Source organism: Peromyscus californicus, unplaced genomic scaffold (genome assembly GCF_007827085.1).
Source record: "Peromyscus californicus insignis strain IS unplaced genomic scaffold, ASM782708v3 Scaffold_22__1_contigs__length_63687245, whole genome shotgun sequence".
NCBI classification, from domain to species: domain Eukaryota; kingdom Metazoa; phylum Chordata; class Mammalia; order Rodentia; family Cricetidae; genus Peromyscus; species Peromyscus californicus.
The window spans coordinates 62,598,356-62,617,650 of record NW_026294525.1 but is presented as its reverse complement, the minus strand read 5'-3'; the positions used below and the strand labels follow the sequence as shown (position 1 = coordinate 62,617,650).

The 19,295-nt window shown below is 46.7% G+C and overlaps 1 protein-coding gene across 2 annotated transcripts in view; it reads left to right on the top strand.

Annotated features, from left to right (window-relative positions):
• Sobp (sine oculis binding protein homolog) overlaps positions 1 to 19,295 on the top strand; it is a 166,275-nt gene that overhangs the window by 76,802 nt on the left and 70,178 nt on the right. The gene's annotated exons all lie outside the window — the stretch shown is intronic.

Below are 19,295 nucleotides of genomic sequence, written 5' to 3'. Positions count from 1 at the left end.
TGGGATGGGAGTAGGGGTGAGGGTGGGTGTAGAGGTGGGGGTAGGGGTGAGGGTGGGAGTATAGATGGGGGTGGGGGTAGCGGTGGGGGTGGAGTTGGGGGTAGGGGTGGGGTGAGCAGTTGAAGCAAAGATTTCCCATGACTACAAGCACCATCTTGTGCTTTTCCCTAGTGGGTTCCTGCTCACTTTATGTCAGTCCGTGTGTACAAACAAGTTTTTAAAAATTGTCCCCGGCTCGGGAAGCTGACATCTGCCACTTTCATGAATTGGGAATGACAGACACCCCGAAGGGTGAAAGGATGAGAATTAATCAGCTGATTTTCCATCAAAACTAGAATGTATGCAGGCTCCACAGCTGACTGAAAGGGCAGCATTGTCCCGTCCATGCATTTAGTGGTGATTTCAGGTGACCAAGGAAAAGGCGCCATCTCATTCTGACCATGAACCCTGGTGCCTTCCCCAGCAAAACTGAGCCGAACCTTTCCCAGCCCCGCCTTCCCTCTGTGGAGACTCTGCCTCCCTAAACTGGTGTGTGATGGAGATTGGGGATGAGACCAGTGTGCTTTCAGATTCCTTCACCCCTCCGCTTTCAGGGGGCGTGGCCTCTTCCCCTGTACCCCGGTGTGGGAGAGAAAGCCAAGCTCTGCAGGAAAGAGGGCCACGACCACAGGGCTTCTCTCCACCTCTCGAGATGTCTCTGATTTTCTCTGGCTCTTTGCTCCATGTTTTTCCCAGCGTGGATAGAGCACATGTCTGTTCTTCCCCATAGTTCCCTCTGTGTCACCTCCGCACCCACCGTGGCCACTTCATCCACAGTCCACACTGATCTTACCTCATTCTCTTGCCATGTTTTAATCCATGCTCCTGAGGATGTCTGATTGGGTCAGGTTATCACTTTACAATAGGATGTATCACGGGTTATTGGACACCTCGCCTAGTGGCTGACCTGGGATCACATGTCTAACATTGTTCTAGTGTGCTCAGGCTGGGTTATGTGCAGCATATGGCTACACGGTCCCTCGGAAAGGGGTGTGGTGGGCAGACACATTGATTGATAGCCCAAGTCCACTGCCTGATGTTTCTTGTACTTGAGTCGAGCACTAGAGCGGGCATCAAGGATGGATAGTGAGTCCTTCTGAACCCCGAAAGACTTGGAGCTTTTGATCACCCAGAATTTCAAATTACACTAACATTTATCATAAACTATCATTAATAGACAGAATTAAGTGGCAAGAGACATTTCCAGTTATTGGCTTCATTATATTGTCTGTGTATTTCAACTCATTTAAAAAAAGCAGCCACAAAAAAAACACAACAAAGAAACATAAATCTGGACAAGGACTGTGCTGAACAATGGGAAGTGTGGTAAAAATCGCCCGTGGAGTCCTTATAAAACCCAATCTAGTGAATATGTATTTTAACGTTTCTAGCAATCCCACAAACTAAAACCATATTGAAAATGAACAACTGACTCAAATAAACCAAAGCATGCCTCAGGCAACTCTAAACTTCCCACCAGTTTGGGGTTAGCTCCCGTCACTCCTAACATTTGTGAGAGGATATGGTTCTAAACAACAGAGAAACGAAATCACAAGTTCTACACACAGAATAAATTAGGTTGGGAGCAGAGCAGACTTGGGCGGCGTTGTGAGCCGGCTGCTCCCTCACATTGGCTGCTCCTGCAGACCAAAGAGCCCTGACCGTCCTTGCATGAGAGGCGGCTGCCTGCAGGTTGCCGGGACACTGCTGGGCGTTTCTCCAGGTCCCCTCTGGCCTTTTCCTTTTGTACTTTAACCTGTCGGTATCCTGTGAAGAATTCTGTGTTATAATTCATATCTGTGCCTCCCGTTGGATCCCCTGGCTACGGCTTAGTGTCTTCATTTGTGAAACAGGAGAGCCATTCCCAGCAGGCTGGAAACCTTCATGTGCTGACCCCTAGAAAATGGTCTCCATTTATTAAAAATCTTTAGACCCCTCCATTCGCCCCCTAACATATTTAACACTAAGAGAAAAGAAAAGAAGATCCATGATTTTAAGTGAAATAAGGTTTTTTTTTTTTTTAAATCATTCTATGTACCTAGAGACTGGTGTTTTAAAAGTGTTGTTTTTCAAAAACCACGGTGAAGAAGGCAGGAAAAGAAGAATATAAAAGGAAGAATGGCTAGACACCCCATCCTTGCCCCTCGTGTGTCCATTCCGAGCAGGATCAGATTTGGCCTCCAGAAACACTTGGGGAGTGATCGCGATGCCCGTGACTGAGAGGGCAGGTGTGTCCCGTGCCGGACAGTGGGCTGAAGGTCCAGGAACAAGAGACTAAAGATAACGATTTCACTGCATCCCCTATCAAGTAAATCAAAGAATTGCCACATAAATTTCAATCAGTTCAACATAAACAAAGACAAAAAGTCAGAGAAGCGTTGGATGGATCCCAGCAGAGGCTCCCAGAGGGTACAGTGTGCGTGGGATGAAGACCCTCACTGGGCTTGAAAACAGTAGAAAGGGCTGGCTGTGCAAGCCCACCTCGCCAGACTGCCTCTTTGTTGCAGAGTATGAAGCAGGCGCCTTGACTTTTCCTTACTGTTTTTTTTTTTGGCTAGCGTTGTATCTTCTAAGTCAGAGTCTCGCTTCTCCTGTCCATATTTTTTACTGCACAGAAGGTTTCCCATTTTGCAAGTGTTTGCAGCCCGGCTGGGCCCGGAGCTAAAACACAATGCGTATGGAGTGCGGTATGTATTCAGTCCACCAGGTTCTTTCCACCATATGGGCTGTGCAGGGTGCTTTTCACTTGAGATGCCACTGCCAAAGTTGCCAGGAGCCCAGAGTAAGTGGAGGAGAGATGGGAGGCAGCCCTGGGCTTCACCACACCTGGGAGAAGAGTCTGGTGTTCAGCAGCTGGCTGCATTTTTGACTTGTGTCTCTGTTTTCCACTCATACACAGTCCTGTTTTCAGCCTTCTCTCGCGCCCCGGCCCGCGGTACCAGTCATTGTTAAGGCAACCATGGAATCCCAGTTGAACTTCCAGGAAGAGAGCAGAGGAAGTAATTAGTACTTGTGCTAATGAGGCTAGCAAGACTGTGGTTAAAACCTCATCAGTTACAGAGGGGACATGACAGGAGGGCAAAGCCAGTCGATGTGTCTTTTCTTCCGCCTACGCATTCATTGTCTCTTATTTCCCACAAGGCACAGTGCGCAGGGCACTTTGATAGGAAAGCAATACTGGTCTGATCTTTGTGGGAGAATTTCAGCGGAACATCCTTCATGCTAAGTATGATTTCATGGTGAGAAGGAGAGTGAGGAGTGTCAGGTTACACACGCACGATGCTCTGCGTATCCTTCTATCTTGTAGCCTAAACAGATCCATCCAGGAAGCTTCACTTGGACGTTGACTCCTTAAAAAACCACAACCTCGGCCGGGCGGTGGTGGCACACGCCTTTAATCCCAGCACTCGGGAGGCAGAGCCAGGCGGATCTCTGTGAGTTCGAGGCCAGCCTGGTCTCCAAAGCGAGTACCAGGAAAGGCGCAAAGCTACACAGAGAAACCCTGTCTCGAAAAACCAAAAAAAAAAAAAAAATCACAACCTCTTTGACTTTATTGGGAAGTTAACGTTCATTTGTCTTTCTGGCTTTTCCCTTTTTCCCTTTCCTTTAACCCAGCCACCAGCGTAGGATGGAGGGCTCTCCAACCCCAGGCCTGGAGACAGGGTGTGTTACATGTGATGAAGATCCATGTTAGACCAGTAACAGTGCTGTTACAGTGACTTGTTCACCGACTTCAAGTTTCTCACATGCTTTATCCCTCAGCCTGCTGACACCTACCTTTTGGCCAATACAAAGGGATGCTTGTGCTTGTATTTTTCATGAATCCGGAAGGAGTTGTTGCTCTTGACTATGCGCACAATCTAGAACACTTCCTATCACAATAGTGATGGGTGGGTCTGGGAAATTCCCTTGCTTGGTGAACGTCTACTTGAAATGACAAGGCTTTGGTGATTTAGTCTTGTGTATTATCACTCCGTTTTGTCTAGTGGAAGGTTATGAGCACCCCAGAGAAAGAGAAGGCCAGTGCAGACACTGCCCCATTCATGTGGAAATCTAGCTGGACAGAGACACAGCTGTGGTAGTGGGTACTCCATGGGATACGAAAGTGACATGCTCAGACTGAGTTCAAGGGTGGTGAAAAGAGAAATGGCCGTCCTCTGGCTTTGTTTTCCCTCTGTCAGGGATAGCTGGTACTTGTCCCCCACACCTGGTTGAATGAGCAGTTAGAACCACAGGAAATGTTGAGGATACTGTCAGATTGCCCAGGAAACAGAACTGGGCATCTATGGTACGTGTTGGCCTCTCTGTTCTAAACCAAGGGCCAAAGGGAAGAAAATGCCTTGAAATTAGTAGAATTCACTGGAGTGGTGGAGGGGTTCCTTGAAGTCTTGGGGTGTATCTCTGGCCAAGGAAAAGTCACATCAGAGTCTCCCTGTATTGTGGATGACACAGCCAGCATCCCTTTGCAAGGGTGGTGACAGCCACACTGGAGTTCCAGTCTCATTCATTTGGTAATTGGTTATTTTAACACAAACTGTGACTGAGGAACATGATTACACACCTGTCAGCCATCTGATGGGAAAGAGAGCACTCTGCGAGCAGAGGGACAGACCACATTTCTACTCCGGTCTCTGTGGAGTCTTCTCCATCAAAGATGTCATTTTTCATTTCTACTGAAACAAGACAGACATGTTAGCTACGGCCTTGTCTGGATCGTTTATCGGAAGTGCTGCCACAGATGCTAATCCAAACTAATACGGTTTCATTTTGATTACATCTTTGCAGACATCAGGTCCTAACACCCGGGAGGGCAGGGTGTAATAGTAAGAAACAAATGACGATAAACTCTGAGCGGTACCTGCACAGTGGCTTCCTTTGACAAGGGGAAAGTGGTGGGGAAAACTAGAAATCAAGATGTTTTCTACAGGAAGATATTTTACTTTAAGATGAAATCAACCAGGGAAATAAAAAGGAAGCTTTTCCGGTTGCTCAGATGAGTAAGGGAGTGGTGTCTCACGTATGAAGGAGAAATTACCATGATGGGTCACACTGAGGGGTTATAAAGAACAAAAGATGTGCTGGAAATGTGAGCACATGATAAATAAATAGATAGATAGATAGATAGATAGATAGATAGATAGATAGATAGATAACCCAGGAGCCATCAAGGTGGGTAAGCCATCAGTGGATAAAGAGCTTGCTGCCAAGCCCGACAACCTGGGTTTGAACCCAGGAACCCATGTGATAGAAGAAGAGAACTGCCCGCCCCAAGTTATCCTCTGACCTATGGCATGCACCACTCTCCAATAAACAAAGGTATAACAATAATACTTTTTAAAACTCCAAACCCCAAAGACAGTGATTTTGCATTGAGTTCTAAACTGAATAAAGACCCTATAAACGCTACAGGGGTTAGTCCTGTCTTTCAGCTTAAACAACAGTTCTGCTGATTTCCACCCAGTCTACAAAAAGGTGACAGTGCCAGGTTGTTTGGGCGCCCTCCTTTGTTTCCTCCATTCCTGGGTGTCGTTGATGGGGCTAGAAGGCTTAGAAAGGGCATGTGAAATTACAATGTGTGTGCATCCCACTTACATACATACAGCGTGATCTGCTGAGCACAGATATGATGCCACACTCTGTTATTGGGTTAGGGACAATGCTTATACAAGGAGATGCTAATACACAGGAAATGCAGAATAAAGAGAATCGGTGTGAATGATAATCACAAAGATTAATATCAAAGTCTTGCTGAGTTCTTTGGCCGAACGTGAAGGATGAAGAATTTGACCAATAGCAAGCAATACCCAAGAATCCTGGGCTGCTCATGTGGGAACTGTCTCGGGGTAGGGATGTTGTTTGTTAATGGAGATGATATACAAGAAACACCTAAGAAGAGATGAACGGGAAAGGGAGAGCCATTGGGAGGGCTCAGTGGGTACAGGCACTTGCCACCAAGCTTGATCCCCAGGACCCACGTGGTGGGAAGAGAGCTGACGCCCATGCGTTGTCCTCCAACTTCTACACACAAGATGTGGGACATGTGCACCTACATGAACATATGGGCCTACACACAGACAGACAGACAGACACACACACACACGCACACGCACATGCACAGGGTAAATAAATTAAAACAAATATTCCGTTTGAACAAAATTAGTGGAAGTGGGGAAGGGAAGACATGAAGACAGAGGATGCCTGTGTAGGAGCAAACCAGACAATCCTATGGCAAAGGTCTAGACATGGTCTTCCCATACCAACTGCAGCCACACTGTGTGCATGGTTAGAATCCTGATTAGCGCATGTGTGCACACATTTCCAGACCTCCTTGGCTCTTTGCCAGTGTCTCCTGATGGACATCTGCCTTTGGTTGCTAATCATACTCTTTCAGCTGCACACAACTTAAATTTTAATCAAAATTTCAATGTAAGCAAAGACAGCACATCCCCATTACTTCCTGCCAGCTAATCTTTTCCTCTCTAGGAAAAAAAGAAAGATAGATTTGTGACATTTAAGTCACTGTCGTGCATTGAGTACTTACCCTGGGGCATGGTTTGGGTTCCTGCCTCAGCCCCTTCCAGAGCTGACATCAAATAAGCTTCATCACTACTCGATGCTAGTATTCCAATCAAGTTACCTTTCTTGATGCTGTGCAGAATGTCTTACCCAGAGCAGCTTCTGGGAGGAAGCACTTGTGTAGACTCATGGCTTGAGGAGGTTCAGTCCATCACAGTGGGGAAGGCATACTAGGAGACAGCTAAAAGGTGCTAGGTTACTCACGACTGAGCAGGGGATGTAGCATGGGACTGACTTTTCCCCTTTCCCCTTCTATTCCGCCTGGGACCCCAGCCCTTGCAATGGTCACACCCACGTTCAGGATGGGTCTTCCTACCTCAGTTAATCCTAAACACCCTCACAGACACACCCAGTGGTGTCTCACCCAGCCTGAGGTAATTCTTGGGACAGTCAAATTGATAATAAAGAATGGCCATCATAGTCACATATGTCGTCCTTGCCTCTGAGGAATTTGCTTCTGGCTTGATCCTAACTCTGCTTATGAGAATGTCTTTATCCTTGGCCTTTGGTAGGTTGCCTTAATATAAAAATTATGATAATTTAAAAATCCAAAATTTAAACAAGATAGAGGTGCACTTTAGATTGTGTATGATAAACCTCGGCAAGGGATCTTTTGCTTTATTGTTATTGTTGGAGTTAAAGTGTGTTGAATGTGTGAGCTGAACGCAGTTCATTTTAGGTGCTTACTTATCCTGTTACCTACTGCTGCTGACCTCGCAGTCAATGCTCAATAATGGTAACAAAATGAATGAGTGGGGAGAGGCGGGAGAAAAGCATTGTGTAAGGACTCTCACCAATGCGGTCTGGTTTCTGTTTGGTCACATCTGGTGGTTCTGTACAAATATAGTGTAGTGCATATTATAGTTTGTAGGACCATTCAAAACATTCTTATGAGTCTCTCGTCACTTAGGGCATGGAAATTAATTGTACTGGGACACTTGGTTACAGGTAAATTCTACTTGCTTTTGTTAATAAGGGAAAACTCATATTAGTAATGATTTTTATCAAGCAGTAACCCTTAGTCCTCTGTTACTATTTTCCAGATCAAACCAGTTTTTTTTTTCTGTTTCACAGTCAGCCAAGAATCACAGAAAGGGGTTTACACTCTGGAGTCTGGTGTCTTTGAAAACATGCCTTCATCTCTCTAGAGAGAACAGATTTGCACTCTTACCTTTGAATCCTGGGCCATGCAAAGGAAACGGAGAGATTGCACAGCAGGCCCCGCCCCCAAAGCAGGCCCCGCCCCCAAAGCAGGCCCCGCCCCCACCCTTAGCTCTTGGTCAGCTTCAGGTTGACTTCTGTCCCAGCTCCGTGAAGGCTTTCTTGCTCCTGGCACCACACCTGTCGTCCTTCCCTCTCTCTCCTCCCATGTGTCCCAGGACTCAAGGGCAGAGCACCCGGAGAAGCCGGTTCCCTCCAGCCTGGAGGCGGAAGCTTGGGTCTGCTCGGCCTGTTTTGTGGCCCCTGCTCCTCTAGCCTGGCACAGAGTCCCTCAGCGTCCTCGTGGGTGTCACTTTCCTGCTACTGTTCTGTTTGAGCTCTGCTGGGCATCAGAGCTTCACTGTGACGAGGGAAAAACAGGGCAAGATTTCCCCCTCGTGCAAGGCCCCACGGGCCGTGGTAGCCATCCATGTCTCTGCCCTTTCTAGTAATGCCTGCAGCTTCTGCTGCTCTGCTGACTGTACCTGTCTGGAGTCAGAAGCCTGTGCCTGCTGACCCAACCCAGCGTACAACCCAGCTTTGCCTTCTGGAGCACTTGAGCCTTGGTGAAGTCACTTCCGATTCCTCACAGGCACCGTGGAGGTGGTGGGGTTATAGACCAGGTGAAGATTTGGGACGCTTTAATGAGCTGCATGCAGTCTGTAAGGGGCTCAGCCTGGTGCCCAACACAGAAAAATAGTGAAATACTATTATTATTGCCAAAGCAACTACTGTATTGAGTTATCACTTATGTCTTGTCACTGAGGTGGACGTGGTGACTCCCCGGGGGACTCTAGTCTTGAGAGCCTCTTTCTGGTGCATGACACCAGAAGGGATCGTGGGCAGTTGAGATATTCAGGTCCTGAGACCTACGATCGTTTTGAGTGACTGGAGCAAACAGAAGGGGCTGGCTGTTCGCAGGGGGAAGCCCACTGCGTTAGTCTCAGTTTATCCCAAGAAGGGATATGGAAATGCAGGTAGGGCTTTACCTTTCTTCACTTAGGCTTTGACACAATGTACCGCCTTAAATAAAATTAATAATAATAATAATAATAATAATAATAATAATAATAATAATAAATAGAAGCAAGACATACTTAAAATTGACCTCTGAAAATGGACCATGGCTTGATGATCAGCTGTGGGCTTCGATGGAGCCATCTGTAAGCCCCAGTCAAATTCTGCCTAAATGAGTCTCTCCTACTTAAACACGCCACAGTCCCAACTTTTATTACCTCCATTCATCATCTGCAGAGTGGCTGGGACTTAAGATGAAGACTCCAGAGAGTGTCATTCGAACAGAGGTCGTTATTTATGGCGTCCTGCCGCCGCCATCTTTACAGTCAGCTCCTCTGAGAGGTTGATTGGCGCTGAGTATGGAACGGTAATTTAGGTGGTTTTTCTTCTTTAAGCCTGGTGACACCTCCGTTAACAGGTCAAGGGGCACACGGCTCGTAACCGAAGCTGTCAGGAAGACCAGCATGTTGGGAATGACATCCGGACTTTGCACTCTGAAAGACCCAGGGGGCAAAGCCAATGGATGTACCACCCCATCTTTCTCATTTTCCTGCATCCACGGGCATAAATCACAGTATCCCTGCATGGTACTCAGAACATCTATGCGCACAAGGCACAGCAAAAGCAGAGATTCACTCTGGCCCTGGCTTTAGTCTTTGTAGTCAGACCATTGCAAGTTTGTACGAGCAGTACTCAATCCTCTAGTTCTTCCTAAAGAAATCGTGTTTTTAAGAGAAATTGTATTGGGGACATAATTAACAGATGTCCCAGGCTAGATCAGTGACCAGAGTGAGACAGGGTGGGCCATAGTGAGGCCCAGAATGTCAGGATCAAGGCCACATCTACAGGGGGATGGCACACTCTGGGCAGGCCAAGAATACGGAACGAAGATTCCAAGGTAGGCCATGGGCAGGGTGCAGACAAGAGCTGAGGGGTGGGGAAATGGAGTCCAGATGGGAACCGGGAGGACAGCAGCTGCTAGAGAAGAGTGTGATGGCCGACCACAGCCCCGGGGCTTCTGCAAGCCTGCTGTGTTGGTTGGTAGTTACATGAGAGGGTATGGACTGAAGTTCGGCTTAGGAGAACCAAAAGACGTAGCTAACTTTATCTTACCTATGCCCCAATGGTGGAGTTCCTTTGGTGAGAGAAAAAAAGTTCTAAGTGGGAGTACTGAGACATTATCACTAAAGATAGTTGTGACATCATGCTTTTGACAAGTATTTCTACGAGTCCAGAACTGACCACGCTTGACCTCAGAATTAGAAGTGAATTTGAAGAGACCGTTCATTTCATCTCATGACTTGCCTGTGACCGCCCTCACCAGGTATGCCCTCCGAGGTGTTTCTTCAGAAGCAGAGAGACGTGAGCACTAAGGCTCACCCAGATCCTCTCACATGTTTTCCAGTGTCCGTTGCCCCTTCGAGGGGGAACTGCCTGTGCATGGCATGGTGGGTACCATGAGGGATGTGTTCTGTAAACATGCGCCAGAGCAAGTGAACTCATCCAGAACCACAATTCCAGCCCCTTGCATTGTTCTCCCAGCAACTGAGCTAATTAGTCATGCACCTGTATTGCCCACATCACCACATCTGTCTCCTGGGGGTGGAAGGCAGTGTGGATTGAGCAGAGGCTGGCACTTGGCCTCTGGCTCTCTGAAGCACAGCCATAGCTCCATGAATGATCACCATAAACTAAGTTTAGTTCTCAGCAAGTGTTTTTTTCAGTGTCTCCACTTTATCCAGGAGTAACCGGTGTCTTGGTGAACTGATTCATATTAACCAAAGTCACAGTTACAAGTTACACACAGTTACACACTGTGCTTGTGTGCCACAGTGCCAGGAAGTAGTGAGACTCGGTGTCACAGAACCCTCTGTGGTCTGCTCAGCATGACTTGCAGGGTTAAAAATCAGTAATATCCTAATGCTGGTGAGGCTTTAACAATCTCACAAAGGAAATTCTGAGAGTCTCAATAGCTGACTGAGTTCCACAGACGTATCTCTTCTGGTATTGAGGGACCTCGGTGCCATAATCAGTAATGAAACCTGCTTGAAAAGAGCATAAAGAAGTTGCTTTAAAGATCATTTTTTAAATCAAATTTAAAGTTCCTTTTCTCAGGTTGTGCAGAGATCTGCTGACACACAGCCTCACCTCCCTTTTCCTGGATTCTTTGCAGACACCCACCCTACCTCTGTTATATCAAACACCACCACCCCCTTTCCTAACTTCCTTGGTTCATTCAATCCTGGGAAGTCAAAACAAAAGGATTATGAGAATCACACACACACACACACACACACACACACACACACACACACAATTTAATGACACTGATGTTCACAATTCATGGCACAGGGACTTCTTTAGCTGACAATACAGGAGAAGTAAGCAATCAGGGTCTTACAGAGTTAGATTCGAGAGCCAGACTGCCTGGGTGTGAATTCTGGTTCTACTACTTGTTAGCTGTATGACTCATAAATCACATAAGCTGCCTCAGTTTCCTCATAAATAAAACAGAAATAATAGTGGCTGTCGCTAGGGTTTTCTTTTGTGGGGTGTGGGGGGCGTGATAAATACCCGTGTTCAGTATGTTAATATATAGAGAACACTGGTCTAGAGCCTGGTATGTGCAGAAGAGAGTAAAAATGTTGGCTGTTATTAGCAATCTCTGATAGCATCCAGAGCAGTATCTTAACCTGGTTAGTCGTGCACTTCCTAATCTCATTTTCGGCCAGGCCGTTTCTGGGGGAGACATCTTGTGGATAATGATGCCCCTCTATAACGTCTGGATCCTTTCGGAGCCTTGCAGATGGGGTCCCGGAGTCTCCTTGCAGCCCTCGCCTGTTTCCTATTTCCTCCCACATCTCAGGTCCAGCACGAGGTCTGCACACACAGAAATGCGCCCAGCCCCCTTCTGCCCAGTGATTGGAGAGGGCGGGAATAAAGGGACTCACTGCCGCGTCTCCAGGAGGCCAATTATTGAAGCGTTTTGTGGGTGCCAGCCGGTAGCAAAGCGGAACCATTTCTGCTTGCCTGTCTTTTGTCTCCCCCTCACAGGTCCCTGGGTAATAGATGCAAATGAATGGTGGAAACGCCAAAAGGCAGGCAGTGGGCGGAGGAGGGGGGGAGGGGAGCAATCAGGGAGCTGGGATAATCCAGTGTGGATTAAGGTTCTGGAATAATCAGAAACTGCCAGGGTGTGATGGTGGCCCGGCTGTAATGAAGAACAGCGGAGAGGAACTAGCTGTATGCTGGGGCTTACCTGTGGACATTTTGAAATGACAGTTCTTACCAGACAAAGGCATTCGTGTGGTCTGACAAAGAGCTGTGAGGGTAAGTGCAGACAGCTCACGCTGTCCAATAAAGGAAAAAATGGATTTAACAATAAAAAGTAAAGACAGAGGTTTTCTGAACCACTTAGAAGTCACTCTGCGATCGCGCAGCACGCTGTGGTAATGTGCCGGGGCGAGCGCGATGTATCTTAGTTCATAGGGCAGCTGTGTTTCAGGCTGATGTGGACTCTGCTGCTGTTACTGTTGTGGAACCCTTTAGGGCCCCCAAGAAGGGCAGCCATTAATCAGGCACAAGCTAGCTGGGGGCTTTCGTGGCTCTGAGCAGTTCTGCCCTGACATCTTTAAGATGCTCGTGGAAATCATAAACATGATTCAATTCCCATTATCTTCATGTTGCATATTTGTTACCATTATTCTTTGAAGACTCCAAATTGGATATTAAAAATTTATGATATATATAAAGATTTGCACGGAGTTTAAAAAAAAAATCACTGCAGCAAATAAGACCTTCTCATCCATCAGAGGTGTGCAAGCTGTCAGAGGAGCCTGGAGAGCCGTGTGGGGAGCCAGCCTGCTGCCAACAGAGGAGCGTGGAGAGTTAGGAGGAGATGTGCTGGGAAACCGCTTCTCCTTCCCTCAACACGCTAAATGGGAGTTTAAATACATTTTGTTAAAAGAACAAAGTAAAACAGCTCCATCATAGGACACCACCCCCCAGACTCTCTTTACCAGTGGATGATGGGGGAGGTCTCCTGCACAAAGCAGATTAGCAGTAACGTGAACTGAATGGGTTCCTGGGTCTGGAGACTGATGTTGGGGGATGGCTGGAGACTGTCCAGTGCAGAGAGCCTGATGCCAGGTAGGAGAGCTCTGTCCACCAGAGAGTTCTCTGTCAGAGCTGCATGCAGACACACAACTCAAAGTGCACAGATCACTTTTGTAAAAAAGGCAATTTAGAGTAGGAAAAACAAAATATTTCTGAACATTGGCTTAAAGCACAAGCAGGGGTTAATGAATCCTTTCGAACTGTATTTACAGGTGTCCTAGTCAGGGCTGCTACTGGGGTGATGAAACGTCCTAACCAAAGCAATTTGGGAGGAAAGGATTTATTTGGCTTACACTTCCACACCACTGTTAATCGTAGAAGTCAGGGCAGGAACCTGGAGGCAGGAGCTGGTGCAGAGGCCATGGAGGAGTGCTTGTTCCTCATGTCTTACCTGGCTTGCTTTCTTATAGAACTCAAGACCATGAGCCCAGGGGTGGCACCACCCACAATGGGCTGAGTCTTTCCCATCACTAATTAAGAAAATGGCTTACAGGCTTGCATACTGCCCGATTTTATGAAAGCATTTTCTCAGTTGAGGCTCCCTCCTCTCTGATGACTTCACTTTGTGTCGAGTTGACATAAAACTAGCCGGTCTACAGGGTATATGTTATTTAAGCATGGCCAGGGCTTCATATATAATATGCGGTCTCTGCCCTCAAAGGATTAGAAAGGATTAGTTTATGAGCAAGAGAAGACATGAGTCTTAAGATGAGCGCAAAGGAGGCATCCCAGACTGGCGTGGGACACCAGGAAAAGGTGCGCTATGGGACCCAAGGAAGGGGGTACCTAGCGGGCTAGTCTGCTTTAGGAATGGGTTTATGGGTGAGACATTGTCAGAAAGGAGCTGAGGTTCAGTCTAGGGGAAGCAGGAGAGAAGTGGGGCAGAAGGGTTGTTGGTCACCATCCAAATCAGGTGCAAGGCCTGCTGTGGGGCTGAGAGCTTGCTGAGGACAAGGGACAGGCATTAGGCAGAAGCACATGGAATAGGGAGAGGTCAAGATATGAGGCAAGTGGAACTCAGGCAAGGCGAGAGCTCCGGGGGATCAGGACTGGAGTGCAAAGCAGAGTGTCCAGTACTGTGGTCGATGGGTAGGAATCCGCTCATTCACTCCATCCGTCATGTACAGAGCTCCTGTAATATGCTGGGTGCTAGACTACGCCATGGAGATTTGCAGCTGAACGGAACACAGTTTGAACACACAGGGGCCCCATTGAATCATGTGCTTCCGGGCCCCAGGTTAGGACTCGGAAGAAGAGTTCCCAGGTGGCCTCCATAAGGCAATACAGTTGAGAAGGCTCAATGATGTGTAGGAATTTTCCAGAAGTGGAAAGGAGAGATGGAGTCTATTTTTATCCATGAAAATGAAGGTAAAGGACAAGAAACAGTTGAGGGACCTGGGGATTTAGCCTAGAGGAACTGGCCCACTGAGATAAGAGCAGCTGAGCTATAACTCGAGGGAGGGCAGGGAGATCTCCCTATGCCATTGCAGCCAAGGGCAGCAGTGCAGGGCAGAGCTCGGGGGGTCTGCCCCTGCAGGACGGAGGCACTGGCTGACCTCTTGTTCATAAAGGCATTTATCGTCTCATAGAAGGCAGTCTGTGACGACGCCTGCCAGTTCCTCTGAGCACCCTTGATATATAGGCACATGGTATCAGAAAGGGAAACAAAATTTCCCCAAATGGAGTTCTCATTCGCTTACTATGAATTTGAAAAGTTTTGTTGCTTCTGGTTCAAAACATTAGTTATAAAATAGAAAGCTAACATTCCCCTTATGTCTCTATAATGCCTCATCTCTAAACCTATTCCCACAACTTTGAGATGTACTATTTTTGATGTTCCCAAGTTTGGTACCAACACCACATGCGTAGGCTGACAGCTGCATCTGCTGTAGCCCTGGAAGAATCTGGAACCTCCGCCACATTCTCTGCCCCCTAGTTCTGACTCCAGGCAAAATCTTTTCTTGTTTCCAAAATAAATGACAACACATTGACACTGAAGTATAAGTTCCCATTCATCAAGGGACATCTGAGGTGTAATTCCAAAGCTTCATTGTTTTTCTACTTATGACATTAACCTGTCCATCGAGGCAGAAACATCCCTCTTGTCTGAAGTAGGCCAACGCAGTTGTTTCTAGGATTTTCCATATTTTCTAAAGGTACTATCCAAAAGAAAGAAATGCTGATTTTGCTTTAGTGTGAACATTGCACCAAGACTTTTTCCCAAAGAAGGAAGGGAGTTCTTTCAAAGAAGTAAAATTTGTTACAGAGGAAATTCAAAATAAAACAAGTTGTGATTCATAGAGAAGTGAACGGAGAGTAGTTTAAGGCAGGAGGTTTTGGAGTCTAGAGTCATGTCATTAACCAGAGTTACAACATCTAGTGTTTATTTAAATAATGCAACATGAAAACAGATGTGTAAGGCCAAACATGGTGGCACATACCTGTAATCCCAGCACTTGAAAAGCTGAGGCAGGAGGATCTTGAGTTTGAAGCCAGCACGAGCTACATAGCAAAACCTTGTTTCAGAAAACAGAAACAGGGTTGGGAGACAGCTCAGCAGTTAGGAGAACACACGCTCTTGTCGACGACCAGAGTTTTATTTCCAGCATCTTGGTATGGGCGTGTGTTGGGTGGGGGGGGAGGATGCAGAACTCACAGCTGCTTCTAATTCCAGGTGTGAGTGTGTGATGGGGGGGGAGCATTCACAGCTGCTTCTAACTCCAGCTTCAGGGACATCTGAGGCCTCCGGACTCCGCAGGCACCTGCCCTCACTGTGAGAATGTGCACACACACATAAAGAATTAAAAACCAAAACAAATCTTTTTCTTTTTTTAAAGCACAACCCTATGTAGAAACCTTACAGTTTTTGTGAAGATTTTTTTACTTTTGTTTCTTTTATAGCAAAATGTGAAGCTTTCTTAGAGCAGTAGGCCCAAAATGGACCTTTGGCATGACAGCCACATTTATTATTACACATTTGTAGTAAAATGCTACCTACTTATGTTTCCCTTTAGTAGCACAAATATCTAGCACATTAGTCAGAGGAAAACTGTTGGGAATAAGACACATGGAGTGAGTTAGTCCATCATCCAGTGTCTCGACGACATTCCTCCATTTCAGAACTTGTCACTCCAGAACGAAGTCAGACATTCACACTGTCCTCCCGGCCCCAGTAGGGTGGTCTACTCCTGACTGCCAGTTAGTTGAGAATTGTTTGTAGAGAATTTAAGAACAATAGTAAAGCTGGCTGCAAGTCTATCTGCTCTGTGTTGTTGCCTGCTGTTTTGGAATAATTTAGTGTCCACACCCTCATCTGCAGGGGTAGTTGCCCCCCCTGTCTGTACCTCACCGTTGTCATTATCTGGTACCCAAATAGAGCAGATGTAGAATAAGGCACAGGCACCAATATATGAGATTCTAAGATGTCTTAAAATGTATCTACCTGTGAGATTAGTAGAGCTGCATGGAGTCTACCTGACATTGCCCCCAAGATGCCAGGGAATGGTGAGAAAGTGTATTTTTGAAGAGTGTTTACTAGACAATGGTCGAAGATAGTGATGGGAGACCCAACCCTGCCTTGCCCGCTACAAAATTGCACCCTTGTTGGGGAGACGGAAGTCAAGTTAAGAGAGAGTAAAGTGTAAGCACTGGTCTTGGTTGGAGAGGTAGAGGAAGGCATTTACCAGGAAGTGAAAGGCTCTCCAGGTCTCTTTGTTCATTAGAAACCAAGAGGCAAACCTGGACAAACATGGAATTTTGCCGACATGGCAGCTGGTCCCCTGACCTCTCACCCGTTAGAGTAAGACCCCTCTCTGGGCCACATCTGCTGAGCCTTGCACAGCGGCTCGGTGTCCTTTCGATGCCTGGGGATGCCCTCCTTAGCCCAGAGGTTCTTAGCTCTGCTTGTACATTGCTGCCATCTGAGAGCTTTTAATTGTTTGGTTTTGTTTTTTTATGAATTCACAAAGAACTACACTCTGAGCCCTACGCTGGACCAATTAAATTAGAATTGTGGAAAAGGAGAAGAATCAGGAAACAATATGTTAGCAAACAGACAGGGAACAACCTACCCAAGGTGGTTCTAACACGCAACCAGGGTAGAGAGTTACTGCCTAGTTGAATGCACTTAATTCCACTTAGGAGTGACTTAAAATTTCATTTTAAAACTTCATAATGCAAGTGAGTTGCTTTGGTGAGAGGTATGTGTCAGGGCACACACGCACACGGGTGCCAGGGTGATTGATGGCTCTAGAGTCCTTGCACTTTGTGTGATCTCCTCTCTGTGCCAGGTGGAAACACAGGAAATGGCTGGACAACGGGATTATTTCTTTTCTTTTTCATATCATTTATTTATTTATTTGTATGTGTGCATACACATGTACTGGTGCCTTGCTGTGGTACATGTGTGGAGGTCAGAGGACAACCTGGGAGTCAGCTCTCTCCTTCTACCATATGGGTCCCAGGGATTGAATCAGGTCCCCAGGCTTAGCCAGAAATGCCTTGTCCACTAAGCCATCTCGATTGACCTGGAGGATAGCATTTCTTGGACTCTGGAGTCAGGCTGAGTGTCTGAGGGAGCTGTGGGGGGCAAACACAACAGATCAATGGAGATCCCTTTATCTGGCTTCCCTTTATCTCCCGGTGTCCCCCCATCCTCTACTTAACAAAACCTCCTAATGATAAGGGTTAATATGAAACCTATAAAACACAGTCAAATCTTAGATAATGGGGCATGTTTGTTCCCTGAACACATAAAAAGTATTGTGAGCACCTTGCATGTAAGTGGAATGAATGTATTTTTGTCACTTATGTTGAAAATATCCCTAGGCATCTGGTGTGTATGAATGTGTATACATAGTACATGCATAATAAACATATTCCACCTTATGAATATTTATACACAAGATACATATATATTGAATATAGACATACATATGTAAATAGTAGCCCTTGTAAACGATATGCAAATTGGGCTTCTGAGCATATGTATCACAGTGCATCAGGAATATAATAAATCCACCACCAAGCAAGACATATTTTGAGATGGTATTTTCTTGAGTTGTTTATGATAGGGTCCAGTTATTATCCAGGTAGGTGTTATTTTTTCATCAGTGAAAAGTAAGTCACTGGACATGGCAGCATTACTGGAAACAAATGTGGTTCCTCCTTCCCTTAAGAGGTCTGTTCCTCACCCAGTGACTTAGAATTCTGCTATAAAGCAGTTAATTTTGTTGCCACCCATAGGCCTCTCAAAGCCTTCCTCACAGCTGCCGTTGGTCTGTGTCCTCACGGCTGCCTCTGTCTGTTGGGGTTTGAAATGGATCCCCTTTGAGTTCCATCAGCCTGCACTGTGACGTCACCGCAGAGGCGTCCTGATGCGGAGGGAAGGAGCATCATTGGCTTCAGTTGACTGTTCAGCCACAGGACACAGTGCTCGCTCCTTTCTCTGCCACATACAGCCTACCCTAGAACACATTTTAATTTGAGCCTGGTTTTAGAGGTGGTAACGGCATAATGACAAGGCATCTCGTTACAGAGATGGCCATAAAAGAGATACCTCAAAAATGAAACCCCAACAGAGCAATCTCTTTCCACACAGACTTGTTATCAGCCAGCCGCCTCTGATCCTGCCATTCCGTCTCCCGGTCCCACCTAGAACCCTCATGACGAGTAGCAGAAACCTTGATGACATACAAGTTATACAATTTTCAGATGTGCAGAGTGTGGATTCCTTTTTCAATGACAGTCTACAGCGTAGATGGGGAGCTCCAAGTGACACTTGTCAGGTCAGATTCTGCTCTGTCAGGGAAATAGTACGCAAGCATTGTCACTGCTGTGTCAACAGCCCTGATCACGCCCCCCCCCCCCCCCCATATATCACAACAGGTAGTTCTCAGCTGTTCCCCTGGTGCCAGACATACATTTTATCTAAAGAGACGGCAGACAGAGCTACCTGCTGCTTCCTGCGCGGCTCTCCCTGTGTTTTCCTCCTTTTTCCTACTTCATTGGGGCCTTTAAAAATCAGCTGGCAGGGAGCCAGGAGCTCATCATTTTAATGCAGTGCAAAATGGGATATGCATAATTATATGCAAGCCATATGTGAGGGAGGCAAGCTCAGCTGTGGATTTTAGGAGGCCAGGAGAGAGAGAGAGAGAGAGAGAGAGAGAGAGAGAGAGAGAGAGAGAGAGAGAGCGCAGTTAGGGCTAAGGGGAGTGAGAGCTGCAGAGTGCAAGTGTCACCTGATGAATGGATTAATGAGTGTGCTTCGGACACACCCCTTTCGCCCACCTCTCCCTCACACACAGCTCCAAACCAGAAACCAATGGTGATTAGGAAGAGAGACCACA